This window comes from Pristiophorus japonicus, chromosome 1 (assembly GCF_044704955.1).
Source record: "Pristiophorus japonicus isolate sPriJap1 chromosome 1, sPriJap1.hap1, whole genome shotgun sequence".
Taxonomy (NCBI): Eukaryota; Metazoa; Chordata; class Chondrichthyes; family Pristiophoridae; genus Pristiophorus; species Pristiophorus japonicus.
In genome coordinates, this window is record NC_091977.1 from 69455149 (window position 1) to 69478230 (window position 23082).

The 23082-nt window shown below is 44.1% G+C and overlaps 1 protein-coding gene across 9 annotated transcripts in view; it reads left to right on the forward strand.

Annotated features, from left to right (window-relative positions):
- The window catches only part of dennd4c (DENN/MADD domain containing 4C), a 234982-nt gene that overhangs the window by 7722 nt on the left and 204178 nt on the right, over positions 1-23082 (forward strand). The window contains exon 1 of one of the 9 annotated variants that reach the window (XM_070880899.1): positions 748-774. The exons of the other annotated variants lie outside the window; for them this stretch is intronic. The gene's annotated coding sequence lies outside the window, so the exon portion shown is untranslated. Of the gene's footprint in view, positions 1-747; positions 775-23082 lie in introns of those variants that run through there. 9 annotated transcript variants of the gene reach the window in all.

Below are 23082 nucleotides of genomic sequence, written 5' to 3' on the forward strand. Positions count from 1 at the left end.
GAAAGTCTGAGTCCGAGTCAGGAAAACAAAGAGCCTGAAGTTAGTGACTTCAAATGAAAATCAAGGAAATTCCATGGAGGAAAACATTCCTCAGGATGAGCCTTGAATGAGTTTAGATTCAAGACCATGTTTGGAAGGTTCTGTTCGAGAGCGAAGGTATCCTCTTCGAAACAGAAAACAAGTGGTAAAGTTAAATTTGTAAACATGGAAAAAAAAGGTTTATATACTGTTATGTATAAACATGAAAGTTATGTATGATGTTTGTTATGATGACTTCTTCATTAAGGAGGGAGAAGTGTCATGTCTGTCAGCTTGTAATGTTTGTAGCTCCACACTGTGGATGTGGACGTATTGTGTACTGCAAGTGCAGGGTTAATAATAAACAACCCAGGCACCTTTCCGGAGACTTCTGAGAGCTGCCTGCCATGTTAGGAAGCTGTGTGTGCTGTACCCTGTGAATATATCACACTTGTATATTCTGCTTTTTGTTTTGTCATTTTACCAACCACAAGGTTGAAGTACATATGCATATGCTGTGAAAATGAGTGCATGTGCATTGAGATCACATGTCCAATAACAGTGTCTATTACTCATTTCTCTCTTAGCTAATCAAGAATGCAATTAGCCACATCTCCATTCCCAATCATCATGGGCAGTCCCTCGGAATTGACGAAGACTTGCTTCCACTCCTGAACAGTCTTTGGTAGCTGAACAGTCCAATACGCGAGCCACAGACTCTGTCACAAGTGGGACAGATAGTCGTTGTGGGAAGGGGTGAGTGGGACTGGTTTGCCGCACGCTCTTTCCACTGCCTGCACTTGATTTCTGCACGCTCTCGGCGTTGAGACTCTAGGTGCTCACGCTCTTCCGGGTGCACTTTCTCCACTTATGACGGTCTTTGGCCAGGGACTCCCAGGTGTCAGTGGGGATGTCGCACTTTATCAGGGAGGGTTTGAGGGTGTCCTTGTAAAATTTCCGCTGCCCACCTTTGGCTTGTTTGCCGTAAAGGAGCTCGGAATAGAGCACTTGCTTTGGGAGTCTCGTGTCTGGCATGCGAATTATGTGGCCTGCCCAACGGAGCTGATCAAGTGTGGTCAGTGCTTCAATGCTGGGGATGTTAACCTGGACGAGGACGCTGATGTTGGCGCGCCTGTCCTCGCAGGGATTTGTAGGATCTTGCGGAGACATCGTTGGTGATATTTCTCCAGCGACTTGGTGTCTGCTGTACATGGTCAATGTCTCTGAGCCATGCAGGAGAGCGGGTATTACTACGGCCTTGTAGACCATGAGCTTGGTGGCAGTTTTGAGGGTCTGGTCTTCAAACACACTTTTCCTCAGGCGGCTGAAGGCTGCAGTGGCGCACTGGAGGCGGTGTTGGATCTCATCGTCGATGCCTGCTCTTGTTGGCTTCTGAGATATGGGAAGTGGTCCATGGTGTCCAGGGCCGGGCTGTGGATCTTGATGACTGGGGGGCAGTGCTGTGCAGAGAGGACAGGCTGGTGGAGGACCTTTGTCTTACGGATGTTTAACCGAAGGCCCATGTTTTCATACGCCTCAGTAAATACGTCGACTATGTCCTGGAGTTCAGCCTCTATGTGCACAGACGCAGGCGTCGTCCGCGTACTGTAGCTTGACGACAGAGGTTGGAGTGGTCTTGGACCTGGCTTGGCGACGGCGAAGGTTGGGCAGGTTCCCACTGGTTCTGTTTAGTTCCACTCCAGCGGGGAGCTTGTTGACTGTGAGGTGGAGCATGGCGGCGAGAAAGATTCAGAGGGATGGGGCGATGACGCAATAGTCAGATATGGCTAACATAGCGGATAACACACATTTAGATAGTATGACATAAACAAGATAGAACAGTTGAATGTGAAATTCTGACTTGAGGCTGCAGCATCTGGAAAAAAAATCTGTGGCTGCCAGACCATTGAATTAATGTTAGTGTGAAATCTTTGTACTGTATTCCTTTTGAACTGAAAAATGCTGAGAAATGAAAATGGATTTTGTTCCTCTAACTTCGGTTGTTGCATGGCGAGAACCTTCTGATTAAATACTGTGACCTGGTGGTTTATAGGCTTTGTCACCAGTGATGACAGTAATTTGAAGTGAGGAATTAATCGAACTGAACATCGTTATTGGTGTTGGTATGGTAAATATTCCTTGCGGCAACACCGATGTCTGCATGAACTGTGAATAGCTGTCAGCATTGCAATTACTGATTCTGCCCGTTTCACACTTGAAGATAGCATTTTGAGTCATATTGGGACACGAAGTACTGGTGGTTTTAGGTCTGTCCTTGGTGGTAGTGAAACACTTCAAAGGTGAATGAATCATACAAAAAGCATTGGAGTGGGAGCTCAATGTTGAAGTTTATTGATAAGTAATTTTCCTTTTTCCCTGATCCTGGACGGACAGTTCGCAGTGTTGACTGGGCTGAGATTGTTGAAGTCTTGTCCTGACCTGATGCCTGGGTTGTTGAATCTATCTAATGTTTCTCATATTCTGTTCTTTATATCCAAGAAGTTTGCTAGGTCATTTGAGTGTCTTTAAGAGTCAACCACATGATGTGGGACTGAAATCACATATAGACCAAACTTGGTAGGGGTGGCAGGTTCCCTTCCCTCAAGGACATTAGTGAACCAATTGGGTTTTTACAAAAATCTGCCAGCTTTGATTTTTTTCCTCTACTGTACTTGCACATGAATTACCAGATTTATTGAGTTTACTTGGGACAACTTAAAGGGGTACATGAACTTGAGACCTTTTGGGCTGCAAGTCCAGTACCTTAATGACCACATTACCAATATGGAAATTGCCTCTTGGCCGCAAGGAGGTGAAAGTCTTTGGAAGAATGTCCAAACCAAAACATCTTACTGGATTATTCATATTGATAACCATCACAGTACACTATCTTTGGTGAAAAGAACAACCTTTGGGCCTGTAACATGCAGCTCAAACATGCAGAAGGATTGGCATGCTAACCTTGCTCCAATTTTCTCAGCTTAATTGTGTGGTCTTCATTGAATGTCCGACTTCCCCCCACCCCCCCCTCCCCGCCACCCCACCCCACCCATGATATTGCAGAGATTGGTGACTGTCACAAGTTCAATTTGTATGTTGGTCCTTGTGCTGCTTCATCATGGAGTATACTATCCGGACACCTGATTACCCAGTGAATACAAGGTTGTGCTAGTGAAGAACAAAGTAATGCATATCTGTAGGTTCCAGTTTAAATGCCTGTTCTGCTGAGCTAGCTGTTCTCGGGAGGGTTGGGTTTTAAATTGAACTTTGTTATTTCTAAGCGCGAGGGGGAAAAATGGTCAGCTAGAGTTCTGACTCTGGTGACCTGCTGGAAAAATGTATGTGGTCTATGCAACCGTGTTAGTTTAGGACAGGGTTTGGTATGATATCTTCATAATTCAGTAGCGTGATTACATTTTCCACACACTCCTGAATGGCTACTCTGGAAAGGTACAGGAGGAGATGCACCACTGAAGAGGCCAGTGTTGCAGGAGGGAAAGAAAAGAAAAGGGGAGTATTGTGTTCCTAACACAGATGAAACTGCACACAAGGAGGTTAAAGTAACAGTGACCTCAGTCTTTATTAAAACACTCCAGAGTGAGGAACAGGCCTTAGGGGGCCGGCTTATTATATACAGTGCTCCCAAGGGATGCTGGGATCCCTTGGAACTTCAGGGGATGCACTCCCTGGTGGCAGAACATGGGAGTGCATGCTTTACAGATAGACAAACATCACTTCCCCCAACGCCCCCGCCCCCCCCCAAAAAAAAGTCAGTGAAAACTATTGACAAGGTGAGGTGGTTGGGAGCCTTTCTTTCCTTGGTGGACCGCCTCGGTACAAATGTCTGTTCTGGTGTGTTGGCTGTGCCCTCGCTGGGCTGGAGTGTTGGCCCTGCAGGGCTGCTGGGTGAGCCTGGCCTTGCTGGGCTGTTGGGCATGATGGGTTCGATTTCCTGGTCCGGGGTGGTGTCGTTGATCCTTTGGATGTGTGTTGTGGGCTTGAAAAAGGTGTTTGCTGTGGGTTGTTCAGGGCAGTCTGTGAACCGCAGCCTCGTTTAGTCCAGATGCTTTCTGCAAATTTGTCCATTGTCTAGTTTGACTACAAGCACCCTACTCCCTTCTTTAGCTGTCACCGTGCCTGTGATCCACTAGGGACCATGTCCATAGTTTAGCACATACACAGGGTCATTCAGATCAATTTCCCGTGACACAGTGGCGTGACCATCATTTACATTTTGTTGCTGCCGCCTGCTCTCTACCTGATCATCTCTGTATCCACCTTGTCGAGCCCCCTCATTATCTTGTATGTTTCGATAAGATCACCTGTCGTGCTGCTGAACTCGAATGTGTATAGGCCCACCCTACTCAATCTATCTTCATAAGCCAACCCCCTCATCTCCAAAATCAATCTAGTGAACCTCCTCTGAACAGTCTCCAATGCAAGAATATCTTTTAAATACGGAGACCAAAACTGTGTGCAGAACTCCAGGTTTGGCCTCACCAATACTCTGTACAGTTGTAGGAGGACTTCTCTGCTTTTATTCTCCATCCCCCTTGCAATAAAGGACAAAGATTCCATTTGCCTTCCTGATTACTTGCTGTACCTGCATACTAACTTTTTGTGTTTTATGCACAAGACCCCCAGGTCCCTCTCCTGTAACACTTTGCAATTTTTCTTGTCTTGACATGTATTTCTGAAACGAGTGGTGTGCAATGGTGAGCGGCTCATCTTTCGCAGTGCAAATCTACTGATTATTTGAAGTTGCTTCATTCAAATTGCTAGATAATTCAGATTCAAATTGCACTTTGTGTTGGGGTGGGAATGCCTCCAGTTTTGCATTATTCCAATTGCTTAATTTGAATTACTAGATTATTTTTTAACCTAAAAAGGGACTTTGAATTATCAAGTGTATATTATTGCCATGAAGAATGGGTCACATTTAGAAACATAGAAAATAGGTGCAGGAGTAGGCCATTCGGCCCTTCGAGCCTGCACCGCCATTCAATAAGATCATGGCTGATCATTTGTAGGGTGCATATTTGCAATCACAGTGTCATTGCATTTTTAAGTTTATATAGCCTGGCAAAGATCTGGGATTGGCTTCAATTTTCATTATTTTTGAACAGTGCTTTTTAGTTTTACTGTTGAATGTTTGCTGGCATTCCTATTGAAGCTATTCTGTCAGTAATGTTGTAATTGTGGGCCCAAGTTTCCACATGATTCGCGCCTGATTTTTAGGAGCAACTGGTGGAGAACGGACTATTTTAGAAATCGCAATTCTCCACATTTTTTTTTCTGCAGTTCTAGTCAGGTAGAACAGTTCTAGTTTAGAACAGAATTTTTTCTTCAAAAGGGGGCGTGTCCGGCCACTGACGCCTGATTTGAAAGTTTCCACAGTGAAAATGTACTCCAAACTAAACATTAAAAAATCAGGCGCAGGTTACAAATTAGGCGCCCAGAACGAGGTGGGGGAGAAGGGAACTCATTAAATTTGACTAAATCCTTATTTATACTTCAACAAATATTATACAAATAAATCCAACCTGAATAAACATTTATAAGCCAAGAAAAGATTAAATAAACCATCTTCCTACCTGTGTGAAAGTGCTTCAGCCAGGGAGAATTCTGCAGCTGTTCGTGCCGCTGAGCGAGGGAGGGAGAAAAGGGTCAGGGGAGGGGAGCGGGTGTCGGGTCGGGGGGGGGGAGCGGGCCTCGGGTCGGGGCGGGGGGGGGGGGGAAAGCGGGCCTTGGGTCTCTGTCGGGGCGGGGGGGTGGGGAGCGGGTCTCGGGTGTCGGGTCGGGGCGGGGGAGCGGGTGTCGGGTCTCGGTCGGGGTGGGGGGGGAGCGGGTGTCGGGTCTGGTCGGCCGGGGGAGGGGGGGGGGGGGGGGAGGGAGCGAGTGTCGGGTCTGGTCGGGCGGGGAGCAGGAGCTGGCCATGGGAGGAGCCTCATTCACGCAGCCCCAGTGAGGCCATTGGGCCAGGGCTAGGGGCTGCGTGCTTCGGGCCCCTCCCACACAGTTCGGTGCCTGGAGCTACTGCACTTGCGTGCCGACTGTAGCGCGCATGTGCAGAGGTCCCGGCACTGTTTTCAGCGCAGGGACCTGGCTCCGCCCCCCCACAGTTCGTGCCGGCTGCGCCGAGTGCCACAGGACCTGTAAGTCGATGGAGACTACCGAGAATTTTTTTAGGCGCCGTTTTAGGCGAGCTGGGCGCCCGTTTTTTTTCTTGTGGAAATTTGGGCCCATAGTTTCACATTGCTGTCTTGCAATTATTGTGATTGTTTGCAAATGTCGAGCATATTTTTCCTGTTTTTAAAAAAAAACTTCGGCATAGACAGGGCATGCACCTGATTGTCATTTTCCAAGACTGGCACATCGTATGCAAAGCAGTGTAACCTGTTCATACGGCTTGCTTCATCTAAATAATTGATTTGGAAGTTTTCCATGTACACTGTAATCTCACATGCCTTTATTTACCATTGTGAAAATTCTGTTTCTTTTTGTGCATTCCATGCACTGCTTGCAAAGGTGCTCTGTCATGACACGGTTGTGTTGCATCATGGGTAAGTTGTGTAACATGTTAAAGCAGTGATCTTTTAAAAAAAATATTTAAATACAAGAATTATCAAAACAAGCAATACCAATATTCTACAATAAATATCACTTTTAGAGTGGGACAAAGTAACCCTATTCATATCCTGGTCGTATATCTAATCAATGCAAACTCAAATATTTGAAGATATTTTGCCCGTATTTTCCGGTGCGTGAAGCGCATGCGCGAAAACCCGGGAACTTGCAATCTGCTAAGAATCTTGTTGACAGATCGTAACCAGCCCCGGAAAATGGACATCTGCAGGTGGAGTTGGGCTATTTGCCCAGCTACTGTCCAGTGAATGCCTGTGAAATGTTTGCACCTTGTTAGAGTAGGCACAAGGTCTGCTTTTACCAGCCTAAGAGTTTAAATGAATATTAAAATATCTTTCAATTAATTAAATGTTAAAACACATAAAATAAGTTACGGTTATTTTTAGCCCTTTAAAACATTTAAGTTTATTTTTCAAATGTTTGTTTTAAATGTTTAATTAAATTGTATTTTAATTAATTAAATGTAATTTAAAAAAAAAAACATTATTTGGTATGTAAGTGTGTGACCCCCATTCATGCTATATACTGAAACATTGAGATTTTTTTTGATAACATTGGTTAATATCCTTGGTCTAAACATGGACAAAAAAGTGAGGTAAACGTGACTGCCCTTGACATCAAGGCAGCATTTAACCAAGTGTGGCATCAAGGAACCGAAAGTAAAACTGAAGTCAATTGGAATCGGGGAAAACTCTCCACTGGCTGGAGTCATACCTAGCACAAAAGAAGATGGTTGTGGTTGTTGGTCAATATCACAGCCCTAGAACATTGCTGCAGGAGTTCCTCAGGGCAGTGTCCTTGACCCAACCATCTTCAGCTGCTTCATCAATGACCTTCCCTCCATCAATAGGTCAGAAGTTGGGATGTTCATTGATGATTGCAGAGTGTTCAGTTCCATTCGCAATTCCGCAGAAAGTGAAGCAGTCCAGGCCTGCATGCAGGCTTAGGCTGGCAAGTGGCAAGTAACATCGTGCCATACAAGTGCCAGGCAATTATTATCTCCAACAAGCAAGAGTCTAACCACCTCCCCTTGATATTCAATGACTACTGTTGCCGAATCTCCCAACATCTACATCCTGGGCGGTCACCATTGACCAGAAACTTAACTGGAGCAGCCGCATAAATACTGTGGCAGAAGAGCAGGTCAGTGGCTGGGTATTCTGTGGCGAGTGTCTTATCTCTTGACTCTCGAGCCTTGCCACCATCTACAAGGCACAAGTCAGGAATGTGATGGAATACTCTCCACTTGCCTGGATGAGTGCAGTTCCAACAACATGAAGCTCGACACCATCTAGGATAAAGCAGCCCACTTGATTGGTACCCCATCCACCACCTTCAAAATTCGCTCCCTCTATCACTGGCGTACTGTGGCTGCAGTGTTTACCATCTACAAGATGCACTGCAGCAACTCACCACAGCTTTTTTGGCAGCACCTCCCAAACCCATGTCCTTTACCACCTAGCAGGGACAAGGGCAGCAGGTGCATGGGAACACCATCACCTGCAAGTTCCCTCCAAGTTGTACACCATCCTGACTTGGAAGTATATCGCTGTTCCTTTATCATCGCTGGGTCAAAATCCTGGATCTCTCTCCGTAACAGCACTGCGAGTACCCTCACCACAAGGATTGAAGCAGTTCAAGAATGCGGCTCACCACCAGCTTCTCGAAGGTAATTAAGGATGGGCAATAACTGCTGGCCTTGCCAGCGAACCTCACATCCAGGAAAGAATAAAAAAAAAAAAATGGGGATCCCCTTGTTTCATTGCATGGACCGGCCCACAGTGTCCTGGAGCACTTGCGAAGTGCCTGCACCCCTTGGGTATGTGAGCCGCTATGGATGTCTACAGAGGCCCAGGAGCATGAGTGTCTGTGGACCAGGATCATCAGGTCGGTGCGCAGATATTTTGCCATTCGGAGGTAACCGCCCGTGGGAAGATTCTGACTGCAAGTTAAGGCCCATTATAAAACTTAAATCTGTTCCATACAGCCAGAAGCTGTAAATGCCATGCCGGAAATAAGACCTGTCACAACTGTTAGTAGTCACATCGGCATGCCTTGGCACCTATATTATCTGTGTTAGTTATCCAGCTTCCCAATAATCAGGCAGAATTTTCACCTCATTGTCTTTGTGCAAAATGTCACCTAATTGCACAACCCGTTAATGGCAAATATGTTCTGTTTGGAATGAAATTGAGATCTCCACCTTTCATTTATTCTATATTCATTCCTAAACCTAGGATACCACTAATGTACCATGTCATAGAATCATAGAAGTTTACAGCGCAGAAGGAGGCCATTTGGGCCCATCGTGTCTGTGCCGGCCAATAAGAGGCTATCCAGCCTAATCTCACTTTCCAGCTCTTCAAGTGCACATCCAAGTACTTTTTAAATGTGCTGAGGGTTTCTGTCTCTACCACCCACCAGGCAATGAGTTCCAGACCACTACAACAATTTGCGAGAAGAAATTTCCTCTCAAAACCCCTCTAAACCTTCTACCAATTGCTTTAAATTTATGCCCCCTGGTTGTTGACACCTCTGCTAAGGGAAATAGGCCCTTTCTAACCATTATTTTGAAGCCCCTCATAATTTTATGTACCTCAATGAGGTCTCCTCTCGGCCGCCTCTGTTCAAAGGAAAACAAATTCAGCCTATCCAATCTGTCCTCATAGCTAAGTTTCTCCACTCCCAGCAACATCCTCGTAAATCTCCCCTGTACCCTCTCCAGTGCAATCAAGTCCTTCCTGTAATGCGGTGACCGGAATTGCATACAGTACTCCAGCTGTGGCCTAACCAGTGTTTATACAGTTTAAGCATAACCCCACCTGCTGTATTCTATGCCTTGGCAAATAAAGGCAAGCATTCCGTATGCCTTCTTAACCACCTTATCTACCAGGCCTGCTACCTTCAGGGATCTGTGGACATGAACTCCCAGGTCACTTTGTTCCTCTACACTTAATGTCCTACCATTTAATGTGTATTCCCTTTCCTTGGCCCTCCCCAAATGCATTATCTCACTTTTTTCTGGATTAAATTCCATTTGCCACTGTTCTGCCCATCTGACCAGTTGATTGATATCTTCCTGCAATCTACAGCTTTCTTCTTCATTATCAACCACACAGCCTATTTTTGCTTCGTCTGCAAACTTCTTAATCATAATCCCCTATATTCAAGTCTAGATCATTGATGTATACCACAAAAAGCAAGGAACCTAACACTGAGCCCTGTGGAACCCCACTGCAAACATCCTTCCAGTCACAAAAACACCCATCGACCATTACCCTTTGCTTCCTGCCTCTGAATCAATTTTGGATCCAACTTGCCACTTTGCCCTGGATCCCATGGGCTTTTACTTTCGTGACCAGTCTGCCATGTGGGACCTTATCGAAAGCCTTGCTAAAATCCATATACACTGCATCATATGCACTGCCTTCATCGACCGACCTGGTTACTTCCTCTCAAAATTCAATCAAGTTAGTCAGACACGACCTTGCCTTAACAAATCCGTGCTGACTGTTCTTGATTAACCTGTGTCTTTGTAAATGTAGATTTATCCTGTCAGGATTTTTTTCCAATAATTTTCCCACAACTGACGTTAGGTTGACTAGCCTGTAATTACTCGGTCTATCCCTTTCTCCCTTCTTAAACAAGGGTGCCACATTAGCAGTCCTCCAGTCCTCTGGCACCACACCTGAAGCCAGAGAGGATTAGAAAATGATGGTCAAAACCTCTGTTATTTACTCTTTTGATTAACAGCCTGGGATACATTTCATCCAGGCATGGGGACTTATCCATTTTCAAAGCTGCTAAACCCCTTAATACCTCCCCTCTCATTATGTTTATTTAATCTAATATTTCACATTCCTCCTCCTCCTCAATAGCAGTGTCTGCATCGCCCCTCTCTTGTAAAAACAGATGCAAAGTATTCATTTACGAGCCATACCCACATCTTCTGCCTCCACACACAGATTACCCTCATGGTCTCTATTGGCCCTACCCTTTCTTTAGTTATCCTCTCGCTCTTAATATATTTATAAAACATCTTTGGGTTTTCTTTGATTTTACTTGCTAATAATTTTTCATGACCTCTTTCCTTTTTGATCTCACCCCTCGATTTTCTATACACCTCGCGAGATTCTGCAGTATTTAGCCCTCGGTATGTCATAAGCTTCCCTTTTTTTCTTTATCCTACCCTGCATGTCCCTAGACATTCAGGCGGCTCTAGATTTGTTAGCCCCACCCTTTTTCTTTAAGAGTACATATTTGGCCCTGAACCCTGCAAATGTCCTCCTTGACTGCCTCCCACTGCTCTGACACTGATTTACCTTCAAGTAGCTGTTTCCAGTCCGCTATGGTTAAATCATCTCTCATCTTAGTAAAGTTGGCTTTTCCCCAACTTAGAACTTTTATTACTGGTCTAATCTTGTCCTTTTCCATAACTACCTTAAATCTAACTGATTTATGGTCACTAGCACCTAAATGCTCTCCCACTAATGCCCCTTCCACCTGCCCAGCGTCATTCCTGAAAACTAAATACAGAACCGCCCCCTCCCATGTTGGACTTGCTACATACTGGCTAAAAAAGTTCTCGAATGCATTTTAGGAATTCCGCACCCTCTATACCCTTCACACTAATGTCCCAGTTAATATTAGGATAGTTGAAATCCGCTACTATTACTGCCCTATAGTTTTTGCACTTCTCTGAAATTTGCCTACATATTTGCTCTTCTATCTCCCTCACTGTTTGTGGGTCTTTACTACATGCCAGCAATGTGATCGCCCCTTTTTTGTTTTTCAGTTCGACCCATGTGGCCTTGTTTGATGATCCATCCTCACAGCTGTAATAGTTTCTTTAATCAATACCACGACCCCCCTCTCTTTTTTAAACCCCCTTTCTATCCTGACTGAAAATCCTGTAACCAGGAATGTTAAGCTGCCATGCCTGCCCCTCTTAGCTATGTCTCTAATAGCTATAATATCATACTCCCAAGTGTCTCCCTGTGCTCTAAGCTCACCTGCCTTATTCACTATACTCCTTGCATTGAAGTATATTCCATTTAGTATAGCTAGACCTCCTTGTTGCCTACTTTCTAGCCCTTGTTTCCTCTGTCTTTCAAATTCATTTTCTACACTTTTGCTTTCCAATTCCAGCTTTATTCCCCTCCCTACTGAATCTATTCTCGGGTTCCCATCCCCCTGCCAAGCTCATTTAAGCCCTCCCCAACAGCACTAGCAATCCCCCGTCACCCCCGCCCCTTTTAAGGATATTGGTCCCAGCTCTGTTGAGGTGCAAACTGTCTGGCTTGTACAGGTCCCACCTCCCCCAGAAGCGGTCCCAATGCCTCAGGAATCTAAAGCCCTCCCTCCTGCACCAACTCTCCAGCGTTCATCTGCTCCATCCTCCTATTTCTGTACTCACTAGCTCGTGGCACCGGCACGATCCAGAGATTACTACCTTTTTGAGGTCCTGCTTTTTAATCAATCTCCTCGCTCCCTAAACTCTGCCTGCAGAACACCATCTCTCTCTCTGCCTGTCATTGATCCCTGATATGGACCACGACCTCTGGCTGTTCACCTTCTCCCCCTAGAATGCCCTGCAGCTGCTTGGTGACATCCTTGACCCTGGCAATTAGGGAGACAACATACCATCTTGGAGTGACACTGCAGAACCGCCTCTGTTCTCCCCTGACTATTGAATCCCCTAACACTAAAGCTCTTCCATTCCTCTTTTCCCCCCGCCCCCAACCCAGTGCAGCTGAGCCACCCGTGGTGATGTGGTCTTGGCTCTGGCTGCACTCCCCAGAGGCATCATTGCCCCGGAAGAGAATACCGGTTGGAGAGAGAGATGGACTCTGGACTCCTGCACGACCTGCCTCGTCGTCCTCTTCTGTCTGCTGGTCACCCACGCTCTCTCTGCCCACACACTCTTAAGCTGCGGTGCGGGGTGACCACTTCTAGAAACGTGCTATCCACGTAATTCTCAGTCTCGCGGATGCACTGCAGTGACTCCAGTCGCCGCTCAAGCTTAAATGCAGGGCTCGAGTTGGTGCAGCTGGAAGACACCTCCTGCACACATGGTCGTCCAGGACTTTCCACATGCCACAGGATGTGCAATCCACGGGACTGAGCTGCCCTGCCATCCCTTTCATTAGACTCTGAACAATCAAGCAGAAATAAACTCTTAAAGCTTAGCAAAACACACAATGCGTTGCCAATTTACTCTTGAAAGTTGTATAGAAGCAAACGCATCTTTAAGATCAGTTGTGTAGAAGTGTTTTCTGTTTGTTCACTTGAAATTGCTAAAGTGATTAAATGGACCACAGTTCAAAATTGATACTTGCCGGTTTTTGTCTGAACTGCACAGTGAGATAAATGACCAGATCATGTGTTTTAGTGATGTTGTCTGAGAGATAAATATAGGCCAGGACACAAGGATAACTCCGCTGCTGCTCTTTGAATAGTGCCATGGAATCTTTTTTTTCCACCTGAGAGGACAGGTGGAACCTTAGTTTAATGTTTCAAGAAAGACAACACCTATGAAAATAAAGCATGCCCTCAGTACTGCATTGGAGTGTCAATCTAGCTTCTGCTCAACTCTGCAGCGGCACTTGAACTCGTGACTTTCTAACTCAGGTGACAGTGCCATCACGGAGCCAAACTGATGCCTAAAGTACTCCTTAAATGTTCCAGAACTATCCATATAATTTACTCATACTTGAATCTCCTGCGACCTTGTTCCTGAGCTGGTTGGGACAAGCTGCATTATGTTATAATGCAGGTCATGCACGCTGGAAAAGTGGTAAATAAAATTAATGAATAGAATATATGTTGGGACTAATATTGGTGCCACAAACTCGCTCCACAACCCAGAGACTGTGTCCAGTGCCATTTGACAGATTTATTTTGCATAAACCTAGATACCTCCAAATGTACTTTAACTGAATTGGGAAGCTGTATGTTTTCTAATGTTTCATTTTTATTTAGTAATTAAATTATTCCTTTTTTTTTAAACTCTCGTTTTCTTTCATCACCTGCACTTGTGATGCTATAGGTCATTTGGTACTGGTGGCCCTCTTGCCTCCCAAATGGTAATTCTTCCTGTAAGCTTTGACCAGTTCTAATGCTGATGGCCTGAGATGTCATGTAAATGTCATTGCTTCAATCAGCAACGTCTGAAGGGTATTTGAAGATGCCGGTTAGTCACACCTCTTTGTGTGTGCTTGATGATTTCAAAGGTGCTGCAGTATTTGAATTTAAAAAAAACTGAGTTCACTGGATGCAATTATCAGATGTTTCTAATTTTCTCTATAAAATAAGTGTTAGCTGTGATAATGATGATGTAGCTACTGTTTGCTCAATATGTTGCATGTTAATGGCTTTAGTATTTGCTGAAGTGCTGCCACGTCAAGCTTTTTAAAAAAAAATATCGGCCTTAAGCTGTCCAAATTGCCTTCCCATTTGTAGGAAAAAATAGGTTTAGTCTGAAGTCTGTCAAATAAAATAATTAAGTATTAATGGTTAAGTATTGATATTTTATGTAATTTTTCTACTTTAATTGCTGAAGAATAGCATTCAAATATTAGAGCAAATTCTTGGGAGTTTTCCTCTTTCTCCATCTCCCCTCCCATATAATTGCATTTCTGATCAGTAAATACAAAAGTAATGAGACCACCATTAGTCAGGCATTCTCAATACTCCTACTTGCAGGGCATGTGCTTTAACTTTTTAATGGGTTTATTGGTAACATGTTAAGACGAAAAGCAGTGTGTATTTTTTGGTTATTGAGCGCTTTACTTCGAGTTACTGAATAGTGGTAGATGTTTGTTAAATACATATACACGTGATTCCCCAGTATAAGGCGTTTTTGGTTATAATTAGTGCATGCAGCTAAAATGGTGTCTCTTTAGCCAACCACATTTATGGCTAGTCAACAATTCCACTTGGCCAACATTGGTCTTGTGCTGTGGCCACTACTGTTGAGGTTGAAATCAGCTACCTCAACAAAGACTGGTATCATCTGACCCCTCATCTCCCACCCTTCATAAACTTGAGCTCATCCCAAACTCTTAACTCTGGCCTCTTGTGAAATGTTCCCTCTAATTATTTTTTGACGCTGCACGGCCCCTTTAATGGGTGATCTATATATATGATCAATGAATGCAAAATTAAAGTATTTTGTATAAACATATATTAAGTACATGGACAGCAGGGGAAATGCATCATAAGGAAGAATATGAAGATATTAGGAGAAAAGTAAAAAAAAAACAATTAGGAAGGCAAAGAAAAACTATGAAATTAAATTATCAAGGAACATAAAACAAAATAGAAAATAGTTTGCAGGCAATCAATTAAAAAGGAAGGTTGGGATGGGAATAGGGCCATTGAGGGATAGACAGAATAATACCACAGGTAACGATAGAGATGGCAGGAATAATAAATAATTGTTTTGCTTCAGTATTTATCAGGCACATAGAACAGGTGGATGATGAGATTAGTAATAAGTACATTTAAAATAGGAGGATATATTAAATAAACTAATAAAACTGAGGATAAAATTCCTGGTCTGGATGGATTGCATCCACGCATTAGAACACACATTTAATAATTTATTGGAAAAAGGTGTAATGCCAGAGGACTGGCGGATAGTTAACGTAATATCTATATTTCAGGAGGAGGATTGAACATGTCCAGAGAATTATAGACCAGTCAGCTTAAAATCGGTGGTAGGAAAAATATTGGAATCTCTACTAAAGGAGAAAATAGAACATGTAGAAACCAAAATGATAATGAATAGTCAGCATGAATTTGAAAAGAGAAAGTCTTGCTTGACCAACTTCACAGAATTTTTTTTGAAGAGGTAGCAGAGAGAGTAGACAATGGTAATGTAGTAGATGTAATTTATCTCGATTTCCAAAAAGCCTTCGCAAAGGTACCCCATAATAGTCTGATGAACAAGGTCAGAGAATGTTGAGTTCGGGGACATGTAGCAGAATGGATAGATAGCTGGCTTCAAGACCGAAAGCAGAGTTGGAGTAAAAGGTCGCTATTCACAGTGGCAGAAGGTGGGCGGTCCACAAGGAAGCACAAAAGAGCCCTAGTGATAGGAGATTCTATAGTTAGGGGAACAGACAGGCGTTTCTGCAGCCAGAGACGTGACTCCTGAATGGTTTTGTGCCTCCCTGGTGCCACGGTCAAAGATGTCAGAGTGGACCTAGTTCATCCTGCGGGGGTGGTGGGGAGGGTAAACAGCTAGAGATCATGGTCCATATCGGGACCAACGACATAGGTAAAATAAGGGATGAGGTCCTACAGGAAGAATTCGGGGAGCTAGGAAGAAAATTAAAGGGTAGGACCTTAAAGGTAGTAATCTCCAGGTTACTGCCGGTGCCATGTGCTAATGAGTATAAGAATAGAAGGATAGAGAGGATGAACATGTGACTGGAAAGTTGGTGTCGGAAGGAGGGCTTTAAATTCTTGAGGCATTGGAACCTGTACAAACTGGACGGGTTGCACCTCAATAGCGCTGGGACCAATATCCTCGTGGAGAGTTTTGCTTGTGCTGTTGAGAGTTTAAACTAGCTTGGCATGGGGTGGGAACCTGAGAACGAATTCAAAAGGGAAGGAAGTAAAGCTGAAATTGGATAGCAAAAATCTAGAAAGCGAATCTGTAAGACAGAGGAAACCGGGTTTAGTATGTAGTAAGCAAGGAGGTCTTGTGCTGAAATGGTATATACTTTAATGTAGGGAGTACAGCGAAATAAGGTGGATGAGCCAAGAGTACAGGTAGATACTTGGGAGTATGACATTATAGCCATTACAGAAACATGGCTGAAAGAGGGGCAGGTTTGGCAGATCAAGATGCCTGGCTACAGGATTTTTAGACAAGAATAGAGGGCTAAAAAGGCGGGGGGGGTGGGCGGTGGTTATGGTACTGATTAAAGAAAATATTATAGCGGTGAGGAGGGATGATATATTAGGGGGATCATCAAATAAGGCCATATGGGTCGAATTGAAAAATAAAAAAGGGGCGATCACACGACTGAGCGTGTATTATAGATCCCTAAACAGTGGGAGAGAGATAGAGGAGCAAATATGTAGGCAAATTGCTGCGAAGTCCAAAAACCATAGGGTAGTAATAGGGGATTTTAACTATCCAAATATTGATTGGGACAAATTTAGTGTGAAGGGTATAGAGGGTGTGGAATTCTTGAAATGCATTCGAGAACTTTTTTAGTCAGTATGTAGTAAGCCCAACACGAGAGGAGGCGGTCTTGGATTTAGTTTTGGGGACTGGAGCTGGGCAGGTTGAATGGGTATTAGTGGGAGAGCACTTGGGTGACAGTGACTATAATTCAGTCAGATTCAAGTTGGTTATGGATAAGGACAAGAATAGGCCTGGAATAAAAGTTCCGAATTGGGGAAAAGCTAATTTTGGTAAGTTAAGGAGTTATTTGGCCATGGTGGACTGGAAACATCTACTTGTGGGTAAATTGGTGTCGGAACAGTGGGAGGCATTTGAGGAGGACATCCGGAAGGCTCAGGCCAAACGTGCTCTTAAAGAAAAAGGTTGGGAAAAATAATTCTAAAGCCCCCTGGATGTCTAGGGACTTGCAGGGGAGGATTAAGAAAAAAAGGGATGCTTATGTCATATATCAACAGCTAAATACTATAGAATCTTGAGGAATATAGAAAGTTAAGAGGCAAAATTAAAAAGGATATTAGGAATGCTAAGAGAGCATGAGAAATTCTTGGCCAGTAAAATTAAGGAAAAACCAAAGATGTTCTATAAATATATTAAGAGTAAGAGGGTAATTAAAGAAAGGGTAGGGCCTATTAGAGACCATGAGAGATCTTTGTGTGGAGGCGGAAGATGTTGGGAGGGTTCTTAACGAATACTTTGCATTTACTTTCACAAAGGAAAGGGGCAATGCAGATACTGCTATCAAGGAGGAGTGTGATATTCTGGATGAAATAAATATAATGAGAGGGGAAGTATTAAGGGCTTTATCCGTTTTGAAAGTCGATAAATCCCCAGGCCTGGATGAAATGCATCCCAGGCTGTTGAGCGAAGTAAAAGAGGAAATAGCAGAGGCCTTGACCATCATTTTCCAGTCCTCTTTGGATCTGGGCATGGTGCCGGAGGATTGGAGGACTGCTAATATAGTACTCTTGTTTAAGAAGGGAGAAAGGGACAAGCCGAGTAATTACGGGCCTATCAGCCTAAACTCAGTGGTGGGAAAATTACTGGAAAAAATCCTGAAAGACAGGATAAATCTGCATTTGGAAAGGCAAGGATTAATTAGGGACAGACAGCATGGATTTGTTAAGGGAAGATCGTGTTTGACTAACCTGATTAAATTTTGAGGTAACCAAGCGGGTCGATGAGGGTAGTGCGTAGAATGTATATGTGGACTTTAGCAAAGCTTTTAATCAAGGTCCCACATGGTAGACTGGTCATGAAGGTTAAAACCCATGGGATACAAGGCAAAGTGGCAAGTTGGATCCAGAATTGGCTTGGAGGAAGGAAGCAAAGGGTAATTGATGGATATTTTTGTGACTGGAAGAATGTTTCCAGTGGGATTCCACGGGGCTCAGTATTAGGACCCTTGCTTTCTGGTGGTATATATCAACAATTTAGATTTGAATATAGGGAGTATGATTAAGAAGTTTGCAGGCGACACTAAAATTGGCTGTTGTTAATAATGAAGAGGAAAGTCATGGGCTGCAGGAGGATATCAATCTACTGGTCAGGTGGGCAGAGCAGTGGCAAATGGAATTTAATTCAGAGAAGTGTGAGGTGATGCACTTTGAGAGGGCTAATATGTAAAGAGTATACACATTAAACGGTAGGCCACTTAATAGTGTAGATGAACAAAGGGACCTTGGAGTGCTTGATCCCTGAAAGTAGCAGGCCAGATGGTTAAGAAGGCATACAAAATGCTTGCCTTTATTGCCGAGGCAGAGAGTATAAGAGTAGGGAGGTAATGCTTAAATTGTATAATACTTTGGTTAGGTCACAGCTGGAGTATTGCGTGCAGTTCTGGTCACTATTATAGGAAGGACGTGATTGCACTAGAGAGGGTGCAGAGGAGATTTTCTAGGATGCTGCCTGGAATGGAGAATCTTAGCTATAGGACAGATTGGATAGGCTCGGTTTGTTATTGGAACAGAGGAGGTTGAGAGGAGACCTCATCGAGGTGTATAAAATATTGAGGGGCCTGGACATAGTGGATAGTAAGGGTCCATTTCCAGAGGTGGAGGGGTCTATAACGAGGGGGCATAGTTTTAAGGTGGTTGGTGGAAGATTTAGAGGAGATTTGAGGGTGGGGGGGCTTCTTTACGCAGAGGGTTGTGGGGATGTGGAACTCGTTGCCTGGAAGAGTGGTGGATGCAGAAACCCTCACCACTTTTAAGAGATGGTTGGATGGGTACTTAAAGTGCAGTAACCGGCAGGGTTACGGACCTAGAGCTGGTAATTGGGAATAGACTGGGTGACCTTTTGTTGGACGGAGTAGAGATAATAAGTTATGCAGAGAATAGAATACGGCCAGGGTGATCTGGACGAGTTTCGATCGCCTGGATGGGTCGGAGAGGAATTTTCCCAGATTTTTTTCTCAAATTGGCCTGAGTTTTTAATCTGTTTTTGGCCTCTCCCAGAGGATCAAATGGCTCCGGTTGGGGTGGAGTGTAGAATGTTTTAGTATAAAGGGTGTCGCAGTTGTGGTGTGGCAGATTGGTTGGGCTGGGTTCTCTTTGCCTTTCCGTCATTGTTCATAGATTTATATGTAACCTTTAGGGTTGCTGACCAAGGGCCGCATGGCTCTTTGTTGGCCGGCATGGACACGATGGGCCGAAATGACCACCTTCTGCGCTGTAAATTTCTGTTTCTATGTTCACAATTTATATTAACGATTTAGACTTTGGAATCAAATACATCATTTCTAAATTTGTGGACAACAAATTGCGGATTATAGTCAATACTGAGGAGAACTGCAACAAATTACTGGAGGACGTTAATAAACTTCAGAATGGGCATATAATTGGCAAAAAGAAGTTAAACACAGATATGTGAGGTATTACATTTTGGTAGGAAGAATAGAGAGGTCACTTATTTGCAGGGTGCGAGTCGAGGTGGGGATAGAGGAACAAAGGGATCTCGAAGTACAAATACACAAATCACGAAAGGTTGCGACACAGGTTAGCAAGGCCATAAAAAAAAACTAAGCACTCGGGTTTATTTCTAGAGGTATAGAATTGAAAAGTAGGGAAGTTATGCTAAACCTGTATTGAACCTTGATTAGATACTGTATACAGTTCTGGTCACCATACTAGGATATAGAGGCGCACAGTTCTGTCGGCATGACAAACAAGTCTTTAGCATTTATGTGCAGCCGGCTTGGAGATCCTGGTCGCCATATTATAAAACGGTTAGAGGCACAAGAGAGGGTGCAGAGAAGATTTACAAGGATGGTACCAGAAATGTGAGGGTATACATATCAGGAAAGGATGAACTGGCTAGATCTCCCTTTTGGAAAAAAGGCTGAGGGGTAACCTAATAGAGGTCTTTAAAATTATGAAAGGTTTTGATAGACCTTATGGCTGAGGAGCTCCTCCTGGAGTCACAGTGCGGATTTCGTCCCCTAGGGGGCACAACGGACATGATTTCGACAGCGCAACAGATATGGAGCGTCCTCCTCCGTTTCGCATGCCCCCAAAAGTTCGTCGCCATCCTCTGCCTGCTCCACGACAACATGCAGGTCGTGATCCTTACCAACAGATCCAATCCACGACCGGACCAAGGTAACTTCGATGGTATGAGACGTAAATTGGCTAGAACAGACTGGCAAATGATACTTAAAGGGTTGACGGTGGATAGGCAATGGCAAACATTTAAAGATCACATGGATGAACTTCAACAATTGTACATCCCTGTCTGGAGTAAAAATAAAACTGGGAAGGTGGCTCAACCGTGGCTAACAAGGGACATTAAGGATAGTGTTAAATCCAAGGAAGAGGCATATAAATTGGCCAGAAAAAGCAGCAAACCTAAGGACTGGGAGAATTTTGTAATACAGCAGAGAAGGACAAAGGGTTTAATTAGGAGAGGGAAAATAGAGTATGAGAGGAAGCTTGCTGGGAACATAAAAACTGACTGCAAAAGCTTCGATAGATATGTGAAGAGAAAAAGATTAGTGAAAACAAACGTAGGCTCCCTTGCAGTCAGATTCAGGTGAATTTATATTGGGGAACAAAGAAATGGCAGACCAGTTGAACAAATACTTGGGTTCTGTCTTCACGAAAGAAGACACAAATAACATTCCGGAAATACTCTGGGACCGAGGGTCGAGTGAGAAGGAGGAACTGAAGGAAATCCTTATTCGGCAGGAAATTGATGGGATTGAAGGCCGATAAATCCCCAGGGCCTGATAGTCTGCACCCCAGAGTACTTAAGGAAGTGGCCCTAGAAATAGTGGATGCATTGGTGATCATTTTCTAACAGTCTATCGATTCTGGATTAGTTCCTATGGACTGGAGGGTTGCTAATGTAACACTACTTTTTAAAAAAGGAGGGAGAGAGAAAACGAGGAATTATGGACCGGTTAGTCTGCCATCAGTAGTGGGGAAAATGTTGGTATCAATTATTAAAGATGAAATAGCAGCGCACTTGGAAAGCAGTGATAGGATCGGTCCAGGTCAGCATGGATTTATGAAAAGGAAATCATGCTTGACAAATCTTCTGGAATTTTTTGAGGATGTAACTAGTAGAGTGGATAAGGGAGAACCAGTGGTTGTGGTGTATTTGGACTTTTAAAAGGCTTTTGACAAGGTCCCACATGAGATTGGTGTGCAAAATCAAAGCACATGGTATTGGCGGTAATGTACTGACTTGTATGGAGAACTGGTTGGCAGACAGGAAGCAGAGAGTTGGGATAAATGGGTCCTTTTCAAATTGGCAGGCAGTGACAAGTGGTGTGCAGCAGGGCTTAGTGCTGGGACCCGAGCTATTTACAATATACGTCAATGATTTAGATGAAGGAATTGAGTGTAATATCTCCAAGTTTGCAGATGACACTAAGTTGGGTAACGGTGTGAGCTGTGAGGAGGATGCTAAGAGGCTGCAGGGTGACTTGGACAGGTTAGGTGAATGGGCAAATGCGTGGCAGATGCAGTATAATGTGGATAAATGTGAGGTTGTCCACTTTGGGGGCAAAAACACGAAGGCAGAATATTATCCGAATGGCGGCAGATTAGGAAAAGGGGAGGTGCAACGAGACCTGGGTGTCATGGTACATCAGTCATTGAAAGATGGCATGCAGGTACAGCATAGAAACATAGAAAATTGGTGCAGGAGTAGGCCATTCGGTCTTTCGAGCCTGCATCACCATTCAATAAGATCATGGCTGATCATTCACCTCAGTACCCCTTTCCTGCTATCTCTCCATACCCCTTGATCCCTTTTAGCCGTAAGGGCCATATCTAACTTGAATATATCCAATGAACTGGCATCAACAACTCTCTGTGGTAGGAAATTCCACAGGTTAACAACTGAGTGAAGAAGTTTCTCCTCATCTCACTCCTAAATGGTTTACCCCTTATCCTTAGATTATGTCCCCTGGTTCTGGACTTCCCCAACATCAAGAACATTCTTCCTGCATCTAACCTGTCCATTCCCGTCAGAAATGTATGTTTCTGAGATCCCCTCTCATCCTTCTAAACTCCAGTGAGTACAGGCCCAGTTGATCTAGTTTCTCCTTATGTCAGTCTTGCCATCCCAGGAATCAGTCCGGTGAACCTTCGCTGCACTCCCTCAATAGCAAGAATGTCCTTCCTCATATTAGGCGACCAAAACTGAACACACTATTCAAGGTGAGGCCTCATTAAAGCCTGTACAACTGCAGTCAGAGTTCCCTGCTCCTATGCTCAAATCCCCTAGCTATGAAGGCAAACATACCATTTGCCTTTTTCACCGCCTGCTGTACCTGCATGCCAACTTTCAATGACTGATGAACCATGACACCCAGGTCTCATTGCACCTCCCCCTTTCCTAATCTGCTGCCATTTAGATAATATTCTCCCTTCCTGTTTTTGCACCCAAAGTGGATAACCTCACATTTATCCACATTATACTGCATCTGCCACGCGTTTGCCCACTCACCTAACCTGTCCCAGTCACCCTGCAGCCTTTTAGCGTCCTCCTCACAGCTCTCACTGCCACCCAACTTGCGAACTTGACGATATTGCACTCAATTCCCTCATCCAAATCATTAATGTATATTGTAAACAGCTGTGGTCCCAGAACTGAAACCTGCGGCACCCCACTAGTCACTGCCTGCCATTCTGAAAAGGACCCATTTATCCTGACACTCTGCTTCCTGTCTGCCAACCAGTTCTCTATCCACGTCAGTACACTACCCCCAATAC